At 42.0% G+C, this 15,314-nt stretch overlaps 1 non-coding gene across 1 annotated transcript; it reads right to left on the minus strand.

Moving 5' to 3' along the window:
* Positions 1-14,812: 14,812 nt before the first annotated feature.
* Positions 14,813-14,884, minus strand: LOC128595202 (small nucleolar RNA SNORD45). The gene has a single exon (XR_008382851.1). It is a non-coding gene; the product is annotated as a small nucleolar RNA SNORD45 (small nucleolar RNA).
* Positions 14,885-15,314: the final 430 nt, after the last annotated feature.

Below are 15,314 nucleotides of genomic sequence, written 5' to 3' on the forward strand. Positions count from 1 at the left end.
TCCTGGGCTTAAGCGATTCTCTTGCCTCAGCCTCCCGAGTAGCTGGGACTACAGGTGCCTGCCGCAACACCCGGCTATTTTTTGGTTGCAGTTTGGCTGGGGCCGGGTTTGAACCCGCCACCCTCCGTATATGGGGCCGGCGCCTTACTGACTGAGCCACAGGCACCGCCCGGGAATTTGTTTCTATTCCTCAGCATCTGGAAGATTTGAAGGCTAAAGGTTGGAGTCATCCAAAATCTCCTTCACCCAGCCTCCAAATTTGGGTGTCTGCCGTTAGCGAAGACTTCAGCTGGGCCTCTTGACTGGAATCCTACCATGACCTTTGCAGATGACCTGAGATTCCTCATCATGTAGTGACCAAACTCCAAAGGCAAGTGGAGAGAGAGACAGATAGAATGCAGGTTGGGGGGAGTTGTGGAGAGCCAGCTAGGTTTAGGCTGTATCTTTTTTTCTGACAAAGCCTTGGAAGTTGCATAGCATCACTTCTGTCATGTTCTGTTTTCTGGGCAGTCAGAGACTGCCAGAAAACAGATTCAGAGGAGGAAACGTAGACCCTGCTTCTTGATAGGATGAGTGTAAATCACATTGTAAAGAGAGCACATGGAGTGGAATAAATATGTTGCAGCAGCCTTCTTTGGAAAAAAACATCCACTGCATCTGGTCTGCCTATTGCACAACCTGTGTTCACTCCACTTTGCCATGCTCCTTGTTGACCCTCTTGAGTTGATCACCCTGGTCTTGTCTGTCTGCTGTGATTTAGTCTCTTATCGAGCCCTTGATTCCTTTTGGGTGCTTCATGGCCAGCTGTAGTCTCACCCTTAACCCTATCTGCCAGATGTGTTGAAGATGGTTTTGCCACTTGTGGTTCCTCCCATAATCCTTTGTAATTTTAGGCTATTTTTTGCTTATTCACTCAGGCTTTTGAAGGAGGAAATCCTGTTATGTTGCCCTTCACGGTCCATTAACCTTAGAGGAATATTAAGGTGGGCTTCATGTCAAGTACCATACTCCTATCAAGTGAGGTGATATTCAAAATACTTAATGAAAAAAAAAATCAAAATACTTAATGAGCAACATGGCATCCACTTAAGTAGCCCACAGCTGGATGGAAGAACATGCTAGAGATCGTTGCATGGCAAGTGAATCCCAGCACTAGTGGCAGCTGTGATGTGACATGTATGAAGGCCTATGTGGTCCCAACACTACTGGGGGCTGTGATGTAGCAAAGCAAGGGAGACTGGCAGGTGGGGAAGTAATACACAGCACATGCCGTGCACCCTCCTCCGTGTGTGGAGGGGTAAAGGGAGGAAGAAAATCTTTTCCTTAGCCTATCTTACGTTCTCCAGCTGAGGCCCTGTAAATCAGACTGAAACAGACAGATTAGCAAGAGAAAAACATAAGTTGGCACCTGTAGCTCAAGTGGCTAAGGCGCCAGCCACATACACCAGAGCTGGCACATTCGAATCCAGCCCCGGCCTGCCAAACAACAACTGCAACCAAAAAATAGCCAAGCATTGTGGCGGGGCCTGTAGTCCCAGCTACTTGGGAGGCTGAGGCAAAAGAATCGCTTAAGCTCAGGAGTTGGAGGTTCCTGTGAGCTGTGATGCCATGACACTCTACCCAGGGTGACAGCTTGACACTCTGTCTCAAAAAAAAAAAAAAAAATAGAAGTTTGTTAACATGTACATCATGCATGTACGCATGGGAGTAACTGGTGATGGGTACTCCAAAGGGGTGGTGAGAATTTAGGACAATACAGTTGGGCCTTGAACAACTCAGGGCTCGGAGGTGCTGACCTCTTGTGTAGTTGAAAATATGTATATAACTTTTGACTCCCCCAGAACTTAACTACTAATAGCCTGCTGTTGACCAGAAGCCTTACCGATAACATAAACAATTAACACATATTTTATATGTTGTATGTTTTATATATTGTAATCTTGCAGTAAAGTAAGCTAGAAAAAATATATCAAGAAAATCATATGGAAGAGAAAATACATTTATAGCACTGTGGTGTTTTTATTGATAAGTTTATGTTGCCTGTTTATGAGATGAATCATCTGTCTGAATGTCAGGCATCTGCAGTAGCGACCTCAATCTCTGGTACATATCAAACAAGGCAATTTTTTCTTGTAATGTCATGACTTTTCTCTGCTTCTTGAGAGCACTTCCAACATCACTAGTAGCATTTTAAATGGGTCCCATGGTGTTACTCAGGGTTTACAATATTGCACTAAAAATGATGAAAAATATGCAAGAACCACAAAAGAACATTTTTTACTGTGATAGACAATTTACTGGATAGATGAGCTGCTCACACAGAGATGATTAGAGTCATAGAGAGTTTTACGCAGATAACTGCAACACTTGAGCTCACCAGAATAGCAACAGGAGGTGGCTATGAAATTATTATCACAGTACTGAGACAAGGCAGGGGCTCCCAAGCATGGAAATAACGGAAAATCTGGAGTGCCTTCTTGGGAAGTTCTGGGCACCGAGTTAGCCTCCCCTCAAGTGAGCCACTTATGGGGTGGTTTGGTTCTCTGTGGAAAGTCAAAGATGGTATCGTAACATGTTCTTGAATTGTTTTTCAGAAATCCCCACTAGATGGAAAATTTAGATTATGGAAATTGAGGAATTGAATCCTGATGCTCATTCTTTGTGCTGTACTTCTCTGAGGGGCCTGTGACTCTCATCTTAACATTCCTTTTCACTAATCCAAGAATATCTAAATTCACTTATGCCTTCCCCTCCCACTTTAGGATATCCTGCTATTTGGGGCAGGCCATGATACAACCTGCATGTATCAATTTAAAATTTTGCCTGCCTGAAAAGTATCCCACCTTTAAAAAGCCCGGCCCCTAAGCCATAGGAGAATTGGCTTTTAAGTGTTAGTTGTCTGCTGTCCTTGCATGGCACCAAGCAATAAAGCCTCTTTCTCCTGCTGCAACTCTCAGCTTCAGTGCCTGGCTCTATTGCACTGAGTGAGCGGACCTCAGTTTGGTTCAGTAACAGTGCAGTAGGTATTAATATTACAGATAATTTTATGCAATTATGATTTAACACTGCATCTTTGCTTTTGTTTGCTTTTCTCTGGATTGTGAATGGTATCCTGTACAGTGTGTAAGTGTTGGTGAGCATAAGTTGTGATAAATTTCAACTCTTTATAATAGATATTATTGGTAGTATATTTAATGGTAGTAAGTAATAACACAGATTAGTATCTATATAGATTTTATGCATTCATGACATACCTAACTTTTCTTAATTTTAAAATATTTCTAGGCTACATAGTTTGAGTTTTTTCAAATTGTAGCAGATCTCCAAAAATATTACAATAGATTTATTGTAAAAAATCATGTTTAAGTGAACCCATGCAGTTCAAAAGCCTATTATTCAAGGGTCCACCGTATACCATCTTTTTTTTTTTTGTGGTTTTTGGCCGGGGCTGGGTTTTGAACCCGCCACCTCCAGCATATGGGACTGGCGCCCTACTCCTTGAGCCACAGGCGCCGCCCCGTATACCATCTTTTTTTTTTTTTTTTGAGAGAGTTTCAAGCTGTTGCCCTAGGTAGAGTGCTGGGGCATCATAGCTCACAGCAACCTCCAACTCTTGGGCTCAAGTGATCCTCTTGCCTCAGTTTTTTTTTCTATTTTTATTTATTTATTTATTTATTTTTTTATTAAATCATAGCTGCGTACATTGATATGATCATGGGGCATCATTCACTAGCTTCACAGACCGTTTGACACACTTCATCACACTGGTTAACATAGCCTTCCTGGCATTCTCTCAGTTACTGTGCCAAGACACTTACATTCCACATTTATCAAGTTTCACATACACCCTTGTAAGATGCACCACTGGTGTAATCCCACCAATCCCCTTCCCTCTACCCACCTCATCCCTCCCTCCCGTCCCTTTCCCCCTTCCCCCTATTCTTAGGTTGTAACTGGGTTATAGCTTTCATGTGAAAACCCTAAATTAGTTTCGTAGTAGGGCTGAGTACATTGGGTACTTTTTCTTCCATTCTTGAGATACTTTGCTAAGAAGAATATGTTCCGGCTCCATTCATGTAAACATGAAAGAGGTGAAGTCTCCATCTTTCTTTAAGGCTGCATAATATTCCATGGTGTACATATACCACAATTTATTGATCCATTTGTGGATCGATGGGCACTTGGGCTTCTTCCATGACTTAGCAATTATGAATTGGGCTGCAATAAACATTCTGGTACAAATATCTTTGTTATGATGTGATTTTTGGTCTTCTGGGTATATGCCCAGTAGAGGGATTACAGGATTGAATGGCAGATCTATTTTTAGATCTCTTACGTGTTCTCCATATCTCTTTCCAAAAGGAATGTATTAATTTGCATTCCCACCAGCAGTGCAAAAGTGTTCCCTTTTCTCCACATCCGCGCCAACATCTCTGGTCTTGGGATTTAGTGATATAGGCTAGTCTTACTGGAGTTAGATGATATCTCAAAGTAGTTTTGATTTGCATTTCTCTGATGATTAAAGATGATGAGCATTTTTCATATGTCTGAAGGCCGCACGCCTGTCTTCTTCAGAGAAGTTTCTCTTCAAATCCCTTGCCCAGCCTGCAATGGGATCCCTTGTTCTTTTCTTGCTAACGCGTTTGAGTTATCTGTGGATTCTGTTTATTAAACCTTTGTTGGAGACATAACCTGCAAATATCTTCTCCCATTCTGATGGCTGTTTGCTTGCTTTACTTACTGTGTTCTTGGCTGTGCAGAAGCTTTTTAGTTTGATCAAGTCCCAGTAGTGTATTTTTGAAGCTGCTTCAATTGCCCGGGGGGGGTCCTCCTCATAAAATACTCGCCCAGACCCATTTCTTCAAGGGTTTTCCCTGCACTCTCCTCTAGTATTTTTATAGTTTCACGTGTTAAGTTTAAATCTTAAATCCAGTGAGAGTCTATCTTAGTTAATAGTGAAAGGTGTGGGTCCAGTTTCAGTCTTCTGCAGGTTGCCAGTCAGTTCACCCAGCACCATTTGTTAAATACGGAATCTTTTCCCCACTGAATGTTTTTAATTGGCTTGTCAAAGATTAAATAATGGTAAGTAGCTGGATTCATCTCTTGGTTCTCTATTTTGTTCAAGGCATCTACTTCTCTGTTTTTGTGCCAATACCATGCTGTTTTGATCACTATCAATTTGTAGTATAGTGTGAGGTCTGGTAGCGTAATTCCTCCTGCTTTGTTTTTATTTCTGAGTAATGTCTTGGCTATTCGAGTTTTTTTCTGATTCCATATAAAAGGAAGTATTGTTTTTTCAAGATCTTTAAAGTATGACAGTGGAGCTTTAACAGGGATTGCGTTGAAATTATATGTTGCTTTGGGTAGTATGGACATTTTAACAATGTTGATTCTTCCCAGCCATGAGCATGGTATGTTTTTTCATTTGTTAACATTTTCAGCTATTTCTTTTCTTAGAGTTTCATAGTTCTCTTTATAGAGATCTTTCACGTCCTTTGTTAGATAAATTCCCAAATATATCATCTTCTTTGGCACTACTGTGAATGGGATAGAGTCCTTAATTGTTTTTTCAACTTGACTATTGTTGGTATATATAAAGGCTACCGATTTATGAATGTTGATTTTGTAACCTGAGGTGCTGCTGTATTCCTGTTGACTTCTAAGAGTTTTGTAGTAGAGTCCCTAGTGTTTACCAATATACAATAATATCATCTGCAAAGAGTGAAAGTTTGATCTCTTCTGACCCTATATGGATACCCTTGATCGCCTTTTCTTCCCTAATTGTGGTGGCTAAAACTTCCATTACAATGTTAAAAAGCAGTGGAGACAATGGGCAGCCTTGTCTGGTTCCTGATCTGAGTGGAAATGATTCCAATTTAACTCCATTCAATATGATATTGGCTGTGGGTTTGCTGTAGATGGTCTCTATCAGTTTAAGAAATGTCCCTTCTATACCAATTTTCTTAAGTGTTCTGATCATGAAGGGATGCTGGATATTATCAAAAGCTTTTTCTGCATCGATTGAGAGAATCATATGGTCTTTGTTTTTTAATTTGTTTATGTGCTGGATTACATTTATAGATTTATGTATATTGAACCAGCCTTGAGACCCTGGGATAAAACCAACTTGGTCATGACGTATAATTTGTTTGATGTGTTGCTGGATTCTGTTTGTTAGGATCTTGTTGAATATTTTTGCATCTATATTCATTAGTGATATTGGGCTATAATTTTCTTTTCTTGTTGGGTCTTTTCCTGGTTTGGGGATCAGGGTGATGTTTGCTTCATAGAACGTGTTGGGTAGTCTTCCTTCTTTTTCTACCTTTTGGAACAGATTGAGTAATATAGGTACTAATTCCTCTTTAAAAGTTTGGTAGAATTCTGACGTGAAACCATCTGGTCCCGGGCTTTTCTTTTTAGGGAGGTTTTGTATGGTTGATGCTATTTCTGAACTTGATATGGGCCTGTTCAACATTTCCACTTGATTCTGGCTAAGTCTTGGAAAGTGATGTGCTTCCAAGTATCAGTCAATTTCCTTCAGATTTTCATATTTCTGAGAATAAAGTTTCTTATAATATTCATTAAGGATTTTTTGGATTTCTGAGGAGTCTGTTGTTATTTCGTCTTTGTCGTTTCTGATTGATGAGATTAGAGATTTTACTCTCTTTTTCCTGATTAGGTTGGCCAAAGGTTTATCTATTTTATTGACCTTTTTGAAAAACCAGCTTTTTGATTTATTGATCTGTTGTATTATTCTTTTGTTTTCAATTTCATTTAATTCTGCTCTAATTTTGGTTATTTCTTTTCTTCTACTGGGTTTGGGGTTGGAATGTTCTTCCTTTTCCAGTTGCTTGAGATGTCCCATTAAATTGTTCACTTCCTCTCTTTCCTTTCTCTTGAGGAAGGCTTGCAGTGCTATAAATTTCCCTCTTAGAACTGCCTTTGCAGTGTCCCAGAGGTTCTGATAGTTCGTGTCTTCATTGTTGTTTTGTTCCAAAAAATTGGCAGTTTCTTTTTTAATCTCATCTCTGACCCAGCTATCATTCAGCATAAGGTTATTTAACTTCCATGTTTTTGTATGAGTATGCAGATTCCTGTTGTTACTCAGTTCAAGTTTTGTTCCATGGTGGTTTAAGAAGATGCATGGTATAATTTCTGTTCCTTTAAATTTACTGAGGTTAGACTTGTGACCTAAGATGTGATCGATTTTGGAGTACGTTCCATGGGCTGATGAGAAGTATGTGTATTCAGTTTTGTTGGAATGAAATGTTCTGTAGATGTCTGCTAAATCCAAATGTTGGATGGTTAGGTTTAAATCTAAGATTTCTTTGCTCAGCTTCTTGTTGGAGGATCGATCCAACACTGCCAAAGGAGTGTTAAAATCTCCAACTATTATGGAGCTGGAGGAAATCAAGTTGCTCATGTCTGTTAGAGTTTCTCTTATAAATTGAGGTGCATTCTGGTTGGGTGCATAGATATTAATAATTGAAATCTCATCATATTGAGTATTACCCTTAACAAATATGAAGTGACCATTCTTGTCCTTCCTTACTTTTGTTGGTTTAAAGCCTATTGTATCTGCAAATAAAATTGCAACACCTGCTTTTTTCTGATTACCATTTGCCTGAAATATGGATGACCATCCTTTCACCCTGAGTCTGTATTTGTCTTTTAAGTTAAGATGTGACTGTTGTATACAGCAAATATCTGGCCTGAGTTTTTGTATCCAGTCAGCTAACCTATGCCTCTTTAGAGGACAGTTGAAGCCATTCACATTAATGGAGAATATTGATAAGTCTGGTGAAATTTTGGGTATTGAGTTTTTCAAAAGTCCAGTGGACATTTTTAATCCTTTCGCCAGTGTGGAAATTGGAATTTGATCTGAAGTTTCTGAGTGAGTTTACTTTTGTGGTATAGGATTGGGTTGGTCATTATGGAGGATAGGTCTGAGAATATCCTGAAGAGCTGGTTTGGTAATGGCAAATTTCTTCAACATATGAATGTCATTAAAGTATTTAATTTCTCCATCATAAATGAAATTCAGTTTAGCTGGATACAGGATCCTGGGTTGAAAGTTATTTTGCTTTAGGAGATTAAAAGTCGATGACCACCCTCTTCTGGCTTGAAAAGTTTCAGCAGAGAGATCTGCAGTCATTCTAATATTCTTCCCTTTGAAGGTAATGGTTTTCTTTCTCCTGGCAGCTTTGAGAATTTTCTCCTTCATATTAACTTTAGTGAAGTTAATTATGATATGCCTGGGGGATGTCTTATTGGGGTTGAGTTGTGCTGGGGTTCTGAAGCTGTCTGCTATCTGAATTTCAGAATCTCTAGGCATGCCTGGAAAATTCTTTTTCATAATTTCATGCAGAAGGGCCTCTGTGCCCAGCGAGGCCACTTCATCTGTTTCAGGAACTCCAATGATTCGGATATTGACCTCCTTCAAATTATCCCAGAGCTCTCTGAGAGAATGATCCGTTTTTGCTCTCCATTTCTCTTCCTCTTTGAGAGTTTGGGAGCGTTCAAAGGCTTTATCTTCAATGTCAGAAATCCTTTCTTTTGCTTGCTCCATTCTGTTGCTGAGGGATTCTACTGTATTTTTCATATCCTTGAGGGCTGCTAATTCTTGCTTCAGTGTGTCTAAGTCTTTGGTGGTTTTGTCTTTAAATTCATTAAATTCTTGAGACAACTTTTGAATTTCTCCTCAAATTCCTAATTCCACTTTATTAATCTTGTCTGCAATCCAAATTCTGAATTCGATTTCTGACATCTCAGCCAGTTGTTTATGAATAGGATCTTCAATTACATGTGCCATATCTTTCCTTGGGGGGGTTGATCTATTCTGGTTATTCATGTTACCAGAGCTTTTCTGCTGATTCCACCCCATGGGTGTTTTACTTCCTTTGATTTTTTTCCCCCTGGGGCTTTGTCGAGGGCCTGTACAGTGTTGTGGCCTGAGAAACTGGGACCCTGTCTGGTGTGGTGTGGATAAGTGGTTCTGTCTTGTTTTCAGCTGGTTTCTGTTCCACCCTAGTGAAACAGATACTCTGGATTGAAGTCTCAGCTGTGGAGAAATATCAGCAATTAAGTCACCCGCCCCCCACAGGCAAACAATTGGAACAGGAAAATCAAACCTTCCTACCACCGTGCACCCAGGGCACCACCTGATTTGTTCTCAGGCGATTGGTTCAGTTCAAAAGGTCCAAATCAATTGTCTCAGTCTGCACCTGTCTTGGGTGAGAGAGTTTAAGAGGTCTCTGGGAACTGGATCACAGGGGTCTGGTGACTACTCTGTTGTGGCTTGCTCCAGTGCTGTGTGGAGTCAGGAGGAGCCACCCAGCCAATAGATCAGACTGGGAAGGGTGATGCCTCCTTCCCCACCTTGCAGCACTGTCACACCCAGTCACTGATAGCCCTGCAGTTGGCTGACCCAGTTGCCTGTAGTGAACCAGTACTCCAGGAGTTTGCACCTGCCTGAATCACAAGGAAGTCTGCCAGGCTGCTGACTCTGCCTCTCTCTAGCAGGAGGAGGTGAGGCCTGACAATCTTGGGTGCTTCATTTAGGTTGGGGGGTTTTCACTCAGGTCCAGTCTCGCCCCTGATTAATGTTACTGACAGAACAGAACAGAACAGAACAACTTTCGGTTCCCCTGCAGAAGAGAAGCTGAATTGAGTTCCAAATGAGCTTGTCTTTGCTCTTGTATTGTCTATAGGCTGATGATCCCCTGAGGGCCAGGTGCATCTTAGGTTCAGTTAAGCGGACCTCTGGGTAAGCCCCACCCTGGGAGTTTCCTGGTTTGCAAGTTGGTGTTGCCTCAGGCAAATTCTATACTCACAGTCTCTGGTTGCTCAGGGAGACAGGGGGTGTGGCTTCAGAATATTCGGTAGTGAGACATATTGCCAGCAAAAGAGGGCTGCTGTTTTATACCTCAGGGAACCGCTGCTCTGGTGCAGCTCCCTTCCGGCCAACTGTCCTCTCTCTGCTCCCGCACCCCACAGTCTGCACTGACTGGCTGCAGCTCCGGCACTGTCCACACCCCTCGAGCAATCGCCCAAGAGTCTGGACTCCTGGGGGACAGGCCTCCAGACCTTGGAGAGAGAGCAGAGGGGAGCGCTGGGAGCCCAGGGTTGCAGGCAGAGAACACACACAGTTTTACACAGTTTTATGCCTGGCCGTATTGTCGCCAAAAGATAGCTGTTGCATTGTGCCTCAGGGAACCGCCGCTCTGGTGTGGTCCCCTCTCCGCTGACCGTCCTCTCCTCACTTCTGTGCCCCAGAGCTGCACTGACCAGCTGCAGTCCAAGCACCATCCACACCCCTTGAGAAATCACCCAAGACTCTGAACTCCTGGGGGACTGGCCTCCAGACCTCAGTGTGAGTGGAGGGGAGCACTGGGGGCTCAGAATTCCAGGTAGAGACTATATTCAGTTTTATATAGTTTTATGCCTGGCAGGAGGATGCCTTGGCACCCTACTAGGGGAGGTAGGTCCAGTTTTTAGAGGGTCTCTCCCGTGGAGTGTAGTGGGAGGACCTTTGAACTCTGCCCGATTGTTTGTGGGGTGCTCTGAGCCATTCTCCTGGGGGACGGGACTCCCGTCTGCTTGGTGATGGATTTTGTACCTTTTGTTAGTATCCTTGTGGTCACAGCTTGCCTTAGCGGGGTTGATGTGCGTTCTTCAACCTTTTCTCTTAGTGCAGCTCAAATCCACCAGGTTACTTGCTGAATTTTTGTCCTTTAACTCTCCTTCTGGATGGGAGCCTCTGTGGAAAGCTGGCTTCAGTCAGCCATCTTGTCTCCTCCCCTTTTTTTCTATTTTTAGTAGAGATGGGGTCTCACTCTTGCTCAGGCTGGTCTTGAGGCCAAGCAATCCTCATGAGGTCAAGCAGTCCACCGCCTCAGCCTTCCAGAGTGCTAGGATTACAAGTGTGAGCCACCATGCCTGGCTTACTGTATACCATCTTAGGCTAAATAAAGGCAAAAGGGTTTTGGGCTTCTGGGTGGGTGGGTGGTGGGGAGGCAAATTAAGGGGAAATGACTAGGAAAATATGGTAAAAAGGTGGTTTAGTAAGATTTGTGATGCAGACTTAAGCTAGTACTTTTTCTATTGATAAGAGTTGTTCCTTTCCAAATGGAAATTTCCTTTATAAAAAGGAGAACAAGTGTCCTGTTTTTAGAACATTCCCTGGTCTGACTGATGGTCTTTAGCTTGCTCAAAATAACCCATATTCTAAAGAGGTGTATTTTGAGGTGGCATATTCTGGTACCCTTCAAGCATGAGTGATTAATTCTGCATAGGGAAACCAGGAAGCCTGGCTGCATGGTGGATGGCAGGATACAACAGGAGCTGGGCCAGCATGTGTCAGCGTCTCTTCATGATTCAGTGAGCCCTTCAGAGTGAACTGGCGACCATACTTGAGTAGGCAACCAAGACACTGATGTTCTTGAATAATGTCCCTTTGATGCTGCCAACTCAAGTACTCTGTTAGGTAGATGGGTGTCTGCCCTCGGAATGTTACCAGACGAAGAGGGTTCAGCCGCCTGTTACTGTCAGCCAATATACAGACAGGGACAGGTCTACCAAACTTTGTCAGAAGGCCAGCAATTCAGTGAGAACAGTGAGACTAGCCTCTCCAAGACTGTTCTGCTCTTTCATTTCCAAAATTTCAGTTTGATTTTATACATAATGGTTCACAGTAAAGAACCATTTAAATTTTATTTATTTATTTATTTATTTTTTTTTTTTTAAAAAGAGCCTCAAGCTGTCACCCTGGGTAGAGTGCTGTGGCATCACAGCTCACAGCAACCTCCAACTCCTGGGCTCAAGTAATTCTCCTGTCTTTGCCTCCCAAGTAGCTGGGACTACAGGCACCTGCCACAATGCCTGGCTATTTTTTGGTTGCAGCCATCATTGTTGCTTGGTGGGCCCAGGCTGGATTCGAATCTGCCATCTCAGGTGTATGTGGCTGGCGCCTTAGCCACTTGAGCCACAGGCGCTGAGCCTATTTTATTATTTTAAATAATAATCCCAACTCAGTGACAATTTAGTACAACATTTCAAATTCAAAAGTAATTCCCAAATCAATCCTCCTAAAGCAAAGACCACAATAACCCTTATTTTAAATAATCATCAGCACAACTCAGTGACAATCTACTACAGCATTTCCAATTCTTTTTTCTTTTTTTTTTGAGACAGAGTCTCACTATGTTGCCCTAGGTAGAGTGCTATGGCGTCACTGCTCACAGCAACTTTAACCTCCCAGGCTTAAGAGATTCTCTTGCCTGAGCCTTCCAAGTAGCTGGAACTATAGGCCTCTGTCACGACACCCAGCTATTTTTTTTTTTTAGTTGTCATTGTTGTTTAGCAGGCCCTGGTTCGGTTCGAACCCACTTGCCTCAGTGTGTGTGGTCAGCGCCTTAACCACTGAGCTACGGGCGCCAAGCCATAATTTTTTTTTTTTTTTTTGGGGACAGTATCACTTTGTTGCTCTTGGTAGAGTGCTATGGTGTCATAACTCACAGCAACTTCAGACTTCTGGTCTCAAGTGATTCTCTTGCTCAGCCTAGTGAGTAGCTAGGATTACAGGCTCCCACCACAACACCTGGCTATTTTTAGAGGCAAGGTCTCCATCTAGCTCAGGCTGTATTAAACTCCTGAGCTCAGGTGATCTGCCTGCCTTGGCCTCCCAGAGTGCTGGGATTACAGGCCTTAGCCACTGTGTTGCCTAACATTTTCCAATTCAAAAGTTAATTCCTAATTATTCAAGATGAGTATCTTTAGGGTAGAAGTTAAATTTACAAAACAGTAAGAATGAGAGACAGGAAGTGAAGGACCTGTGATCAGACCAGCTGTCTCATGTCTGACTTAGCCTGACAGATTCCATCTTATTCTTTCCCCCACTTCTATTCCTACACTTCATATCTATGAAATAGATTTTATTTTATTATTATTTTTTTAGAGACAGAGTCTCACTTTGTCGCCCTCCGTAGAGTGCTATAATGTCACAGCTCACAGCAACCTCCAACTGTTGGGCTTAAGCGATTCTCTTGCCTCAGCCTCCCGAATAGCTGGGACTACTGGGCCTGCCACGATGCCCGGCTATTTTTTTGTTGTAGTTTGGCCTGGGGCTGGGTTTGAACCCGCCACCCTCCGTATATGGGGCCGGTGCCCTACTCACTGCCACCCAAATGAAATAGATTTTAAATGAAAATAATTACTACAATTTACTGCATTTGTCTAGGGATCAAACTTACTCTGGCAAAAGATAGGTTTAAAGTTACACTGGGAACAACGTGCAACACAGTTGCCAAAAGATAACAAGGGGCACACTAAATACAACAAACAAAGGTGTCTGAGAATAACACACTTCCTATTTCCAAAACTGAAGCTCTTAATCTTAGTTTCCACACAGTTCTGCAGTCCACTGGTTGGGCTCAAATTCCTTGGTTTTCTCAGTGGGATAAGACTAGATGTGGGAATGATGTAATCCAAACAACTTGGCTGCTGTTGGAATTGCAAGCAAGACATGCCAGGACCTAGTTCATTTTGCCTTGAATTGTTTGTCAGGTCTTTCCTTCCAAGTTCTGAGAATAACTGGTCATTGATTGGAATGTATGCAGGTTTTACGAAGCAGAGCAAGGGGCCTCTTCTTAAGTAATTCAGAGTGTGGTATAATGTAGCTCAGGAGCTGTTTGCGTGTGCCATGATAGAGATTGAGGGTCGTTTGCTGGAGGCTTTGAAAAGGCAGGAAGGCCATCTTGGTGGAGGTTCTAAGGCCCATTGAGTAAGTTCCTTGGTCTGAGTAGGTTACTGGATTGTAGGACCTGGAAAATATCTGAAAAACTACTCCAGGGTAAAGAAGTAAATAGAAGCCCAATCTGGCTTCTTCAAGCCAACTTGGATGAAGTCAGAAGTGTGAAACCGTTTAGTAGTCACTTGGGCTTGTGACTCAGTGATCCTTGTTGAGACTTATGGCTTTTGCAGGTTTTATCTATCAGTCTTAGAATTAGAGACAAATCAAATCTCTAATCACATTTCTTTTGTCATATAGTTTATAGATTGGGACAAATATTTTAGCATGCTTTTATAATGTTACTTCTGGGGCATTCATTTCAAAATATGTTAGATACCTGTTCTTTGGGGTAGATATTTTAACTTTTTTTTTCAGCACCCACTTTGAAATTAAAAGATTTTATGTTATCTCAGGGCTAATACGTTATCTCAGGGCCAAGAAGTGGGACGGAAAAATAAATTGGAGCAAATCTGACTATAGTATATAACTTAATATGCTTTGGCCAGTCTCTTAGCCTTATTAATAGTTTAGTTCAGGTTTGGCGCCCATGGTACAGTGGTTATGCGCCAACCATATGCACTGGAGATGGCATGTTTGAACCCAGACTGAGCCTGCTAAACAATGACAACTGCAACCACACACACAAAAAAAAAAAAATAGCCGGGCGTTGTGGCGGGTGCCTGTAGTCCCAGCCACTTGGGCAGCTGAGACGAGAGAATCGCTTAAGCCCAAGAGTTGAGGCACTCTACCGAGGATGACAGCTTGAGACTGTCTAAAAAAACCAACAAAACAAACAAACAAAAACCAGTATCTTTTATTGTGTCCTATAGAAGAAACAGATTCTTATTAAACTTAGGCAAATAGATATATTGTCATAAATTAAGAATACTTACAAATAGTTTTCAAATTCTGGGAAAATCTAGTTGAGAGAAAAATAAATGGTTCAAATTTTGCTTATAAGTACATACATTGCTGAAAGCTATGTATGAATAGCTCAAAAGACAAAGAAGAGGTTCCCCCCCCAAGATCTCAGTATAATATTAGAGCTCACATCAATTGTGCAGTCAGCTAATACATGCCAATATATCACCAACTCTTTTTTTTTTTTTTTTTGAGACAGAGTTTCACTTTGTCACCTTCAGTAGAGTGCTGTGAAGTCACAGCTCACACCAACCTCCAACTCTTGGGCTTAAGCGATTCTATCCCAAGTAGCTGGGACTACAGGCGCCTGCCACAATGCCTGGGTATTTTTTTGTTGCAGTTGTCATTGTCGTTTTAGCTGGCCCAGGCTGGGTTCGAACTTGCCAGCCTCAGTATATGTGGCTGGTGCCCTACCCAACTGACCTATAGGCGCCGGCAGAAAAGGGTTTTATTCTGGAAAACGTAACAGAAAGAATCAGCAATGTTTTAAACAAAAATTAATTTAAAAAATTAGTTTGGTCCTGTGTAATTCATTTCTGTTCTGTTTTAGCTTTGTAATTAAAGTCCTGGAAGTTTGCTTTTAGTCCAGTGGTATATGATCTCC

This window comes from Nycticebus coucang, chromosome 9, assembly GCF_027406575.1.
Source record: "Nycticebus coucang isolate mNycCou1 chromosome 9, mNycCou1.pri, whole genome shotgun sequence".
NCBI lineage: Eukaryota > Metazoa > Chordata > Mammalia > Primates > Lorisidae > Nycticebus > Nycticebus coucang.